Here is a 12,668-nt window from a genome sequence, read left to right on the forward strand (position 1 = left end):
TCTGAGGACTTATGACTCGACCTTCCCCTCTCCCGAGCCAGCAGTGAGGCATGGCCGAGAGGGCCGCTCTGCTCTCCACGCGTGTCACACAGGTGTTCACTCTGCTTCTTGGTCAAGGCAAGCATAATACATCATCGGAGGAAAAAAGTTTTTCAAAGGTATAAATACAGGCAAGGTGTCTGCCAGGCTGAACAATGATTTTAATTTATCTGGTGTCATAAATTACCTCCTTATGTCTCCTCTTATTACATTCATAAAGCTGAAAAGGGTAGAGGGAGATGAACCTAACATCCCAGCTGCCACTCCTCTGTCCTGTCCTGGATCTCCATACTACTACAGCAGTCACCCCCCCCCCGTTAAGTTAATAGTAAATGTTGGATCTAAGTTAAAGAATAATGAAACATCTCATCAAACTATTTAAAGTGCATTTAAGGTTTGATTTAAGTTAGATTTTTGGTTGAAATGGAGATGTGAATCCAACATATCAATTATTAATTTGTAAACAAACTGGAATTTAAAGCCAGACTCACTGGCACAGATGGAGCTATCCAAGCAGAAGATACATCTCGTAAAACAACTACAGTGCGACTTAATGGCGCACTGGGGAAAACAAAACACGGGTGAATATTAATTTTTATTTTAGTCATTTAGCAGACGCTCTTATCCAGAGCGACTTACAGTTAGTGAGTGCATACATTTTTCATACTGGCCCCCCATGGGAATCGAACCCACAACCCTGGCGTTGCAAGCGCCATGCTCTACCAACTGAGCTACAGGAGGCCGAAAATATCCTGGCAACAAAGTACATAATGCTCCACCGAGCTATCGACACCTCCACATGGAAACAATCACACACAAAGACATGGGGGGCAGAGGGAATACTTATACAGGGACTGATGAGGGGATATGAACCAGGTGTGTGTAAAAAACAAGACAAAACAAATGGAATGATGAGATGAGGAGCGGCAGTGGCTAGAAGGCTGGTGACGCCGGACGCCGAAGCCTGCCCGAACAAGGAGAGGAGGCAGCTTCGGAGGAAGTCGTGACACCAGCAGTAGATACATCTCTTTTAAATGTTGATATTTGGTTGTGTTGTCAACCAAACACAATTCAATATTACTTTTGTAAGACAGTAAATAGCCTAAAGTTAAGGCCATCTTACAAACTAATGTAACAGTATTTATTCAACCTTAAAATGAGTAACACATCCATGGCCACATGTTGAGGTTACTGTAACTATACATTTCTTCTTATGTAATCATAGAATGTGTGTATGTTCAGGGTCGCAGGTCAGTGGAAATGTTCACAATTGCTGTAATAATCTGCACCGAATCTCAAACGACATTAGTCACTTGCACCATGTCCTTAAATGTAATCTCAACTGCAATCCAGGACATTTGGTTGTGCTATTAGATGAAGCACAGTGATAACACATTAAGTTGTTGTATAAATAAACAAAATATCTGACATTGTATTACCATTTCAACTTTGTTGTGCTTTTAGATGGTTGAAAGCATAGTGATATCACTGGGAATTCAACAAACTTTTTTGAGTGGGTGAAAATAGGTTGGAATCTCATTGATCAACGTATCTACCAAATATTACCCAATTCTTCACTTAGAAATGACGTGGTGTGCACAGTGGGATGGTACTTTTGTCATAGCCATCTCAACTGGAACTGAGTAGATGTAGTAAGTAAACTCCTTCACTTCCAACAGAGGAGAACTTGACTGTTTGTGACTGTAATGTAAGTCATGGGGGGAGTAAGTTTGGTTCACTTGGCCAGAGTAAAGAGTTCCTTCCTGTTGAGATGTTGATCAAAGTCATAACTATGCATGGCTGTGTACAAGGCTATGACCCTGATTGCTATGGATAGGACCTGCATGCTTTATGAACACTGTTTATGAACTATAGTTATGATAAATAAAGCCTGCCCTGCTGTGGCCTTCTGGGTAGGGGGACAGGAATCATTAGAGCTGCCGTTAGTTTGAGGTTTATGCCCACTGACAAGCTGGACCTTTTATGTCTCGGGTCAGGTGATGTCTGCAGGTGTGTGGATGGCAGAGGATATACATTAGTGTTGAAGCACATCCATTCACATTACCATCCCCTCACTTTTAGTTCTTCCATTTATTTCGATATATAGCACTTGTGAAGATACTTTCCAGAGTGTGCAGTATTTTTGTTTTAAAACCAGCGGGTTGTGGCCTGTATCCCATCTCCTATATCCCATATCTCACTCCATTGGTTTAGGATTGATTTGAACTGCCAGCTCCCACTGCCAAGCCCCCTTCTAGTAAATAAATCTTAATTTACATAAACAGTCCATCCTGCAGTTAATCTCTCCGAGGTGTGGATTATTCGGAGGGGTGTGGTTTGGAGGGGGGTGGGAGAGGGCGTTTTGGACTGCCGCTTGCCTTCTCCTTTATTGTGAAAGTCCATTTCAAGGATGTCACCCCTAGCCCATTAGTCTGGATAATGAGCCCTATAAAGCACATTTATAACTCTTGACATAACAAGCAGAGAGATTCCCCACCGTTCCCCCTCTGGCTGAGACGAGCAAGGCAGGAAGGTCACACTGCTGCTGCTGCTCAGGGAGGACTGGGGGCTTAGAGAGGACTGGGGACTCAGGGAGGACTGGGGGCTCAGAGAGGACTGGGGGCTCAGGGAGGACTGGGGGCTCAGGGAGGACTGGGGGCTCAGGGAGGACTGGGGGCTCAGAGACGACTGGGGGCTCAGGGAGGATTGGGGGCTCAGAGACGACTGGGGGCTCAGGGAGGATTGGGGGCTCAGGGAGGATTGGGGGCTCAGAGACGACTGGGGGCTCAGGGAGGACTGGGGGCTCAGAGACGACTGGGGGCTCAGGGAGGATTGGGGGCTCAGGGAGGATTGGGGGCTCAGAGAGGACTGGGGCCTCAGGAAGGACTGGGGGGTGCAGAGAGGACTGGGGGGCGCAGAGAGGACTGGGGGCTCAGGGAGGACTGGGGGCTCAGGGAGGACTGGGAACTCAGAGAGGACTGGTGGCTCAGGAAGGACTGGGGGCTCAGGAAGGACTGGGGCCTCAGGAAGGACTGGGGGCTCAGGGAGGACTGGGGGCTCAGGAAGGACTGGTGGCTCAGGAAGGACTGGGGGCTCAGGAAGGACTGGTGGCTCAGGAAGGACTGGGGGCTCAGGAAGGACTGGGGCCTCAGGAAGGACTGGGGGCTCAGGGAGGACTGGGGGCTCAGGGAGGACTGGGGGCTCAGGAAGGACTGGGGCCTCAGGAAGGACTGGGGCCTCAGGAAGGACTGGGGGCTCAGGAAGGACTGGGGGCTCAGGGAGGACTGGGGGCTCAGGGAGGACTGGGGGCTCAGGGAGGACTGGGAACTCAGAGAGGACTGGTGGCTCAGGGGGCGCAGAGAGGACTGGGGTCTCAGGAAGGACTGGGGGCGCAGAGAGGACTGGGGGCTCAGAGAGCCTCTTCCCCCCCCCCCCCCCCCGGCTAACTCAGATTGCACCAATCTGGCTAATGTTGTGGGTTCTTTTTTGTGCTAGCAATGTTTTGGTAAAATAAAAGAGAGAAGGCATCCAGCTCTGGCTTTTCTTATAAAGATTAATGAATCGGCCCAGGCCATTTGTATTTGTGTTTTGACGGTGGTGCATTGAGAAGCTGCCAAAACAATCCTTCTCTTTTGTGCTGGACTATAGACTGTAATGTTCTGAGGCACAGATGCCAACTCCCTTTCCTGACTGAGGTCTTTAATTAAACCTATGTCATGAATCATACAGCTGAGCTGTTTATTATAACAATGCCGTTTTTATTTTGTGTTTCTACTTTTTGTTGTTGTTGTGTTTTTCAATGGATGTAAATCAAAAAAGCAGCAACATATTTTCACGAGGCCTATTTGATTCTGTTTCTCCTTGTTACAGGTGCAAAGCTGTGATTGACACTCATGGCCAGAGAATCAGCTGCAGTCACTTTGTGATGGAGGACGGCTACATCGGGGCAGACCAGAGGGAGAACACGGATTCCAGGTGAGATTGGCTCCCAGTACTCCTCCTCATCACCTTCCCTTCATAGTCATTGATACTGCTCTCACTGACCGTTTCAGGCTGCACATTAATTTAGTGAGAACAGTGCATAGCCTACATAGAGGTGACATTTCTCCTTGGAGTCAACTTGGGATGAGGGTCTCAGTGCCGATAAGAGGGATCTTTCCTCAGGTCTTTATGTGGTGGGACAGTTTCAGTGGCGTCATGGTGAAAGGGCTGATTATCCCAGACACACTCCACAGACCCGGCTGCAGGTGACTGGGCTCTGCTCTGCCCACCACACCGCTCGCTCCTGCCTGCGTCAATGGAGACCTTGACATTTACACCACTGACCCCAATTAGAGCATGACTAATGCTCTTAAAGACAGCAGCGCAGAATGACTGGCTCGGCTGGCCAGAACCAACCCAGCCACTGTTCTGTTGTAGCGTGGCCCAGACTGGATTGTCTCACAGCCAAAATCTACCACAACAAAGAACAGCGAAAAAAGGAAAACAGTGCAGTAGTAATCTAATATTGGTGCTGCTGTTTTTCTAATGCCCTCTCTCCCTTATCCTCTCTTTCATCCATCCTCTCTCTTTTCACAGGCAGAAATCCAGAGCGGTTCTCATCACAGACCGGTCAATTGTGCCGTTGGATTCTGACCAGCAGGTAGTGAGTGTAATGTTCCGCTCCATACGGCTCATCCCCTGTTCTGTCCCATACGATGAGACTTTATGACATATTCAAAGGGCACACGCATACATTTAAATTCAGATATCCAGTGTGGCTTAGCGGTATTAATGCCGAGTCTGCACTTTAGCTACTCAAGTTGTTTTGCATTACGTTCTATTTGATGCTCTCTATCACATTTGTATAGATTCTTGGTCCACGTTCAAGAACAACAAAACATCAAAGCTGATTTGAGAGATCATTACAATGGTCCTGACATGCAGCTGTCTAAAATTAAGATCGCAAATAAATTGTGAAAAAGTAAAAAGTTCAATGAAAGCTCCCTCATGCTGATTGTTGTGACTGGTTGGGAATTTGATTAAATAATCTTACCGGCTGGAGAATGGGAATCGACATGCTTGCATTAGGGACGCTAAGTTTAGTGCCATATTTCAATATGAATATGAAAAACATGGAATAATGGCAGAGAACACGCTGAATGAAATCTGATAAATCCAATTCCCTAATGTGTCTGCATAAAGAGCATACATCCATAGAATTTTAATCCCTCTTCGTGACACAAGTTTGGTTTTCCGGCTGAAATCTGGCATTGAATATCACTCACAAAGAAGAGGGGGAAAAGTGTGTGTAATTTCTGTTCATTAGGTAGGAGGGAGAAGATGAAATTAATTTCTGTGTCTTGACACAGTGTGGAAATGGAATACTACATGACCGTGTGACAAAACGTAATTAAATATTCAGTCTCTTTTTAATTAGCTGTTGGATGGTCCTGTGGAATGACAGTGTGGACCCAGGCAGATACAGGGGGAGATTGGCCCTGCTCTCCCTCTGTCCCCTGCTCTCTCCCCACATGGGAGACAATGACTTTGCTTCCTTAAATTTGTCCACTTGATTAAAAAGGGCTGATTTCACTTCTGCCTCAGCCAGAAGGACATTATAAAAACATCCAGAGGATTCATATAAAAGGATTACAGGGATCCCATTACTTAGATCTGCAGTTTGGAAATAGGTTTTAGGATTGTCTTGCAGACTTCATTAGGGCTATGTGTGTGTAAATGCAGTACCTCTCTCTCTCTCTCTCTCTGTCTGTCTGTCAGTCTGTCGAACTACCTGTCTGTCTGTCTGTCGAACTGCCTGTCTGTCTGTCGAACTACCTGTCTGTCTGTCTGTCTGTCTGTCGAACTACCTGTCTGTCTCTGTCGAACTGTCCGTCTGTCTGTGTCTGTCAAACTGCCTGTCGAACTACCTGTCTGTCTGACTGTCTGTCTAACTACCTGTCTGACTGTCTGTCTAACTACCTGTCTGTCTGTCTGTCGAAATACCTGTATGTCTGACTGTCTGTCTAACTACCTGTCTGCCTGGCTGTCTGTCTGTCTGTCGAACTACCTGTCTGTCTGACTGTCTGTCTAACTACCTGTCTGTGACTGTCTGTCTAACTACCTGTCTGCCTGCCTGTCGAACTACCGGTCTGTCTGACTGTCTGTCTAACTACCTGTCTGTCTGTCGAAATACCTGTCTGTCTGTCAGTCTGTCTAACTACCTGTCTGCCTGCCTGTCGAACTACCGGTCTGTCTGACTGTCTGTCTAACTACCTGTCTGTCTGTCGAAATACCTGTCTGTCGGTCTGTCTAACTACCTGTCTGTCTGCCTGTCTGTCTTACAACATGTATGTCTGCCTGTCTAACTACCCTTCTGTCTGCCTGTCTGTCTTACAACATGTCTGTCTGCCTGTCTAACTACCCTTCTGTCTGCCTGTCTAACTACCTGTCTGTCTGTCTGTCTAGCAACCTGTCTGTTTGTCTGTCTAACTACATGGCTGTCTGTCTGTCTGTCTGTCTGTGTGCTATAGATCTCCCTGGTCACTGTGCCTCCCCGTGGAGCCTGGCGGTCCAGTGGTGCGTCTCATAGAGCTCTGCTCTTCCAGCATGACCTGCATGCCAGGCACCTGTGAGTCCAGCTGCGCCCCGCCACCCACCGCCCAGGACAGGGGATAAGACGGGAGGGTGAGGGGGTGGAAGTGGTATTAGACAGAGCCATTTACATAGAGGGCCGTTGTTTTAGAAATGTAATTCCATGATGCTTGGATGAGGCTGTGTTTCTGGCCGACCAGGTGACATCAGGGATGTAAGGTAGGCTAGAATTAATGGAGAAAATAAGACAGAAAAACAAGATTGAGGGAAGTAGGACGGTGAGGGTTTCTGAACCTTCCATCGCCTATGTGTAGGGCTTTGGGTCAAACTGCTTACTGGATCACTGAATCAGTCTCTTAGACAGCTGGAAATATATCCCCATTTTCCCTTTGAATTGTGGCTCCAGTGATGATGATTATATCGCTAACTGTATAGTTATTTATGAGTGCAATCCTGGTATTATTTCGATAGATGAGCAATGGTGACGTCTGTCCAGTGGCCATCTCCATAGGGGGGAGAACTCCTCAGAACTCCTCCACTCCCTCACTCTGGGAATTTGTGCGTGTGGTGTGTGTGATGGATGGCTGGAGCGCTCCTTAAGTAATGCAGTTCTACCTGAGTGGATCAGTTGCAATCATGAGATGATGATGAGCTTGACAGGCGTGACACACACACACACACACACACACACACACACACACACACACACACACACACACACAAACAAAAGGCGAGGGCCATATTGTATATCATTAATCTGCATTGAACAATGCTTGCAGAGTTTTCAGTTGACAGACTCCATTTATACTGATGAATATATACCAGACCAATTTGATCTGAGTGTCTTCCTCAATGGCACTTTGGCTTCCTGGGATTTGAACTAGCAACCCTATGGGAACAATGGTGTTTTGCCATTTCAAATAGAGAATTGGCCAAGAAATGAGCTGTCTTAATGGTAAAGAGTTCTCTCCCTGGGTACTTTAAAACTTAAAGACCTGTAGACCGCACATCTGCACCAGATACGCCACCTCCTAGGGTCGTTTTCCACAGAATAAGCATCAAGTGTCTCAGTGGATAGCCCTGCTGTACAACAGAGTAGTGTCTGTCCTCCCGACAGAGTGCGTCTAGAGTCCCAGTGTGAGGAGCTGCATCATGGACCCCCTGGTAATGACGCACCTCTCATCCCACTGGGGAGGCCTGTATCTGCCCCCCCCCCCCAAGCCAGCACTGCACAGTTAGGAGCTATCTGGTTCCCTTTGAACCCTCAAACCTGCCACCATTAACATGGTGTTCACAATACTGCCCTGCAGGAGGGGAGCTGAATGCTTTGAAGTGCAACCCCCTCTTCCCCCTCTGAGGTCCAACACCATGCATCCAAAGCCCAGCTCCCTCCAACCCACCCTCTCTGGGCACTTTTCATGGAACAGTCCCTGCCATGCTGCGGCGGAGATACTGAATGCCTACATCTGCAGTTTGTTAAGGAACAGGTTGTTAGGGAACTGACTGTGGAGGGTAATTAGACAATGTTCCATCTCTTTAGGGAAGGTCCCTCTCATTCGCTACAGGACAGATGGAAAAGGGGCTGATGTAGTCATGGAGAACATCTGCTAATGATGTGACAATTATTATTCTGCTTGGCTATTAATACAGGGTTGTATGTGTGTGTACATTGACATTCTTAATTTACTTCCCCAACACAGATCTGGTGCAAAATGTGCACCTGACGTGTTCCTCCTGCTCTGGCTCCGCCCATGAAGACCTGGCTCCTGTGGTGTCCAGGCTGTTCTACATACCAGCTATTCCTGGAAAAGAGCCTACGGAAGGTCAACCAGGAAACTCTCATCTAACCCCCCTTTTCACCGTCAAATATCTATCTAACCTCTCTCTTGATTGATTTACATATCATCACCTTCACACATTACTGTCAATACTTGATACAAAATAACGTGCTCAAATGTTCTAAGTACCTCATAATATCCTTTCTTAAAGAAGAGAGATCTGGCTGGTTTGTAGTTGGGTGGGGCTGCGCTGACATTTATCGGGGTTGCATGGAGACATAATCAGTAATAACGATGATTGATATTGATGGCTGAGTGCCAGACTGGCGTTAGGCTGTTGTCCCATTGATTCCCATTACCTTCCGTCAGGCTCGGCCTGGTTCCTTGATAGTAAGTTAACACATGACCTCAGATGGAACCTCCGTATTACAAGAAATTATCGAAATACTGTTTCAACATGCCTCTGTGGAGATGTTTTTATAGACCTAGCTATATCCTTAGGGGTTCATTCCTTGCTGTGAAAAAGCTTTTTTTTTTTTGTCAACGTTGTCATTTTTTCACGCCTACCGCTTTTTCCTAGGTTTTGGACCAGTTTAATTTCAACTACAGAACAGAGCAGAACAGAAGGGTGAAAGGCCACATGCCACATCCACACAATGAATTTGGTTCCAATTGGACACAGTATTTCCTTAACAAGAAATTCTATGGAGATCCGTAATATTTGATTAGCTCCAGCATCCCATTTAGCCTGCACTCAAAATGTGTGTTTCCATCACCTCACGGGGAACGCATTTGCTTCTAGAACCCGTAACTTTTGCCATATTGAATGTATTTTGCATTTGAAACCCTTCATTTCTACATGCAGCTACAGTTGATGTCAGAAGTTTACATACACTGAGGTTGGAGTCATTAAAACTCGTTTTTTCAACCACTCCACAAATGTCTTGTTAACAAACTATAGTTTTGGCAAGTCGGTTAGGACATCTACTTTGTGCATGACACAAGTAATTTTATCAACAATTGTTTACAGACATATTATTTCACTTATAATTCACTGTATCACAATTCCAGTGGGTCAGAAGTTTACATACACTAAGTTGACTGTGCCTTTAAACAGCTTGGAAAATACAGAAAATGATGACATGGCTTTAGAAACTTCTGATAGGCTAATTGACATCATTTGAGTCAATAGTACGCAAGTATAAACACCATGGGACCACGCAGCCGTCATACCGCTCAGGAAGGAGACGCGTTCTGCCTCCTAGAGATGAACGTACTTTGGTGCGAAAAGTGCAAATCAATCCCAGGACAACAGCAAAGGACCTTGTGAAGATGCTGGAGGAAACAGGTACAAAAGTATCTATATCCACAGTAAAATGAGTCCTATATCGACATAACTTGAAAGGCAGCTCAGCAAGAAAGAAGCCACTGCTCCAAAACCGCCATAAAAAGCCAGACTACGGTTTGCAACTGCACATGAGGACAAAGATAAGTCCTTGCAAGCCGAAGAACACCATCCCAACCGTGAAGAACAGGGGTGGCAGCATCATGCTTGCCGGTGCTTTGCTGCAGGAGGGACTGGTGCACTTCACAAAATAGATGGCATCATGAGGAAGGAAAATTATGTGGATATATTGAAGCAACATCTCAAGACATCAGTCAGGAAGTTAAAGCTTGGTCGCAAATGGGTCTTCCAAATGGACAATGACCCCAAGCATACTTACAAAGTTGTGGCAAAATGGCTTAAGGACAACACAGTCAAGGTATTGGAGTGGCCATCACAAAGCCCTGACCTCAATCCTATAGAACATTTGTGGGCAGAACTGAAAAAGCGTGTGCGAGCAAGGAGGCCTACAAACCTGACTCAGTTACACCAGCTCTGTCAGGAGGAATGGGCCAAAATTCACCCAACTTATTGTGGGAAACTTGTGGAAGGCTACACAAAACGTTTGAACCAAGTTAAACAATTTAAAGGCAATGCTACCAATACTAATTGAGCGTATGTAAACTTCTGATCCACTGGGAATGTGATGAAAGAAATAAAAGCTGAAATAAATCACTCTACTATTATTCTGACGTTTCACATTCTTAAAATAAAGTGGTGATCCTACCTGACCTAAGACAGGGAATTCTTACTAGGATTAAATGTCAGGAATTGTGAAAAACTGAGTTTAAAAGTATTTGGCTAAGGTGTATGTAAACTTCCGACTTCAACTGTATATCTATCTAATATATTGGAGTAGTCAGCTGTTGTGCTTTTACTGAGGCAGTGATCTGTTTGGTAGGTTATGGCTTTTCTCAAGCCAGAGGCAGCTCCATTCATTTATATATTTTTTGGTACTTTTACAGTCTTGTCCCATCGCTGCAACTCCCGTACGGACTTGGGAAAGGCATGCGTCCTCCAAAATACGACCCTGCCAAGCCGCACTGCTTCTTGACACACTGCTCGCTTAACCCGGAAGCCAGCTGCACCAATGTGTCGGAGGAAACACCACAAGGAGTCACTAGAGCGCGATGGGACAAGGGCATCCCGGCCGGCCAAACCCTCCCCTGACCCGGACGACGTTGGGCCAATTACGCACCGCGTCATGGGTCTCCCGGTCGCAGCCGGCTGCGACACAGCCTGGGATCGAACCCGGGTGTGTAGTGACACCTCAAGCGCCTTAGACCGCTGCGCCGTTCGGGAGGCTCAGGCAGCTCCATTCTGACCGCAACCAACACAGAGGTCCACAATCGCCTCTTGAAGCCATTTTGTTGTTTTACTACTGTTTCTCTACGGCTGTGAGACAAGGTCATCATGAAAGTGACAGGCGTGATATCTCTCCTTTTCTCCTCTCTTTCTCTAACATTCCCTTTCCCCCACTACATATTTATCTCTCTCCATCTTTCAGATCTCTCTCTTTCTGTCCCTCCCCTTCTTTTCTTCCTTTCTCTTTCATCCCATCTCTGTTCCTGTGTGTGTGTGTGTGTGTGTGTGTGTCTGTGTGTGTGTGTGTGTGTGTGTGTGTGTGTGTGTGTGTGTGTACTTATACGCGAGGCGGACAGGTGGTAGACCACCACAGTGTAGTGTGCTCTGTGACGCCACCCTTTTTATCACGGGAAGGAGGTAGTAGTATTTTAATTAAAATGTCAGAACAAATACTGTGAGAGTTATTGAGGATGAATCACTAGATAAGGGGGAGCAGTGGGCCAGAACAGGTCAAAGAGACAAAGTCACCTGGCTGACTGGCTGGCTGACGGCTCTTCATTCATCCACTGGGTAGGAGGTGTGGTGGGGATTGGAAAGGGACAGGTGGTGGTGAGGGGAGGGGGACTCAGCAGAGGCTCTGGGGGGTGGAGGGTGCTGAGGGTTAGGGGCAGGGCTGGAGTAGTCAGGGGAAGGTCCACATATATGAGGATGAGGACATGATGGATTAGGCTGGCTCTTACTCTAGATGAGTGCCACTTAATTGGAAAATGACCGTTTTGAACCAATGCAGCGTTGTGAAATCATGTGTGTTTTTAAAAGGAAAATCCACTCAAAAACTATATTTTGGTATTTTTCTCATTAGTCCACTGTTAAAGTCCCCAAATGTTTTGAATGTCAGCGGTCAAGTTTTCAAGATATTGGACTTTCAAGAAGTAAAGTGGCCCTTGCCACATTATCATGATGATGGTGATGCAAAATGCATCAGATGATTCTTGAAGAATATAACTTATAAATGCTTCATGAGTTCAACTGTCGTACCCATCAGAACGGCAAATATAACCACTGCAATGTTTGTAAACAAAGTAAATGGAAACAAACACTATATAGCCTCAAAACATGGTAAAAACTATAATTTTGATCTCATGGATGGTCAGTCCTTGCATCCATATCGCTGTCTATGAATTTGAGTGGTTACATTTCTCTAGCTTTTTTACCGAAACTGGGGTGGGGAGGGCCATTTGTTATTGTTTCAACTCCTGATTGCCGCTTTAAGAATGAATGCCAGAAGAGAATGTTGGTGTGTAGATGTGTGTTGTGGTGTAGGGTGGAAGGCCGCCCAGGCAGAGAGCCAGTGGGTGTTGGAGATGGCTGATATTTGGGGGTGTGAAGCTAGAAGGTACAGCTCGATGCTAATCTGACGTTTCTCACATCTGTGATGGGGCTGCACGTGTGTGTGTGTGTGTGTGAGAAAACGAACAATGATGTCTAACAAGGAGTGTGTTGGTGTGTATTTGGTCAGGTGTATGCGTGGACAGACAGGGGTGTAGGGGACGGTGTATTTTGAGGTTGGGTGGTCTTTTGAAGCGACA

The 12,668-nt window shown here is 46.4% G+C and overlaps 1 pseudogene across 1 annotated transcript in view; it reads left to right on the forward strand.

Moving 5' to 3' along the window:
- Positions 1-12,668, forward strand: part of LOC311099868 (rab proteins geranylgeranyltransferase component A 2-like) — a 54,847-nt pseudogene that overhangs the window by 27,310 nt on the left and 14,869 nt on the right. The window contains exons 9-13 of the transcript in view: positions 2,614-3,527; positions 3,910-4,014; positions 4,618-4,681; positions 6,552-6,649; positions 8,313-8,435. The product of the transcript in view is annotated as a rab proteins geranylgeranyltransferase component A 2-like (transcript). The remainder of the gene's footprint in view (positions 1-2,613; positions 3,528-3,909; positions 4,015-4,617; positions 4,682-6,551; positions 6,650-8,312; positions 8,436-12,668) is intronic.

The sequence above is a fragment of the Coregonus lavaretus genome (assembly GCF_964263955.1).
Source record: "Coregonus lavaretus genome assembly, chromosome: 24".
Taxonomy (NCBI): Eukaryota; Metazoa; Chordata; class Actinopteri; order Salmoniformes; family Salmonidae; genus Coregonus; species Coregonus lavaretus.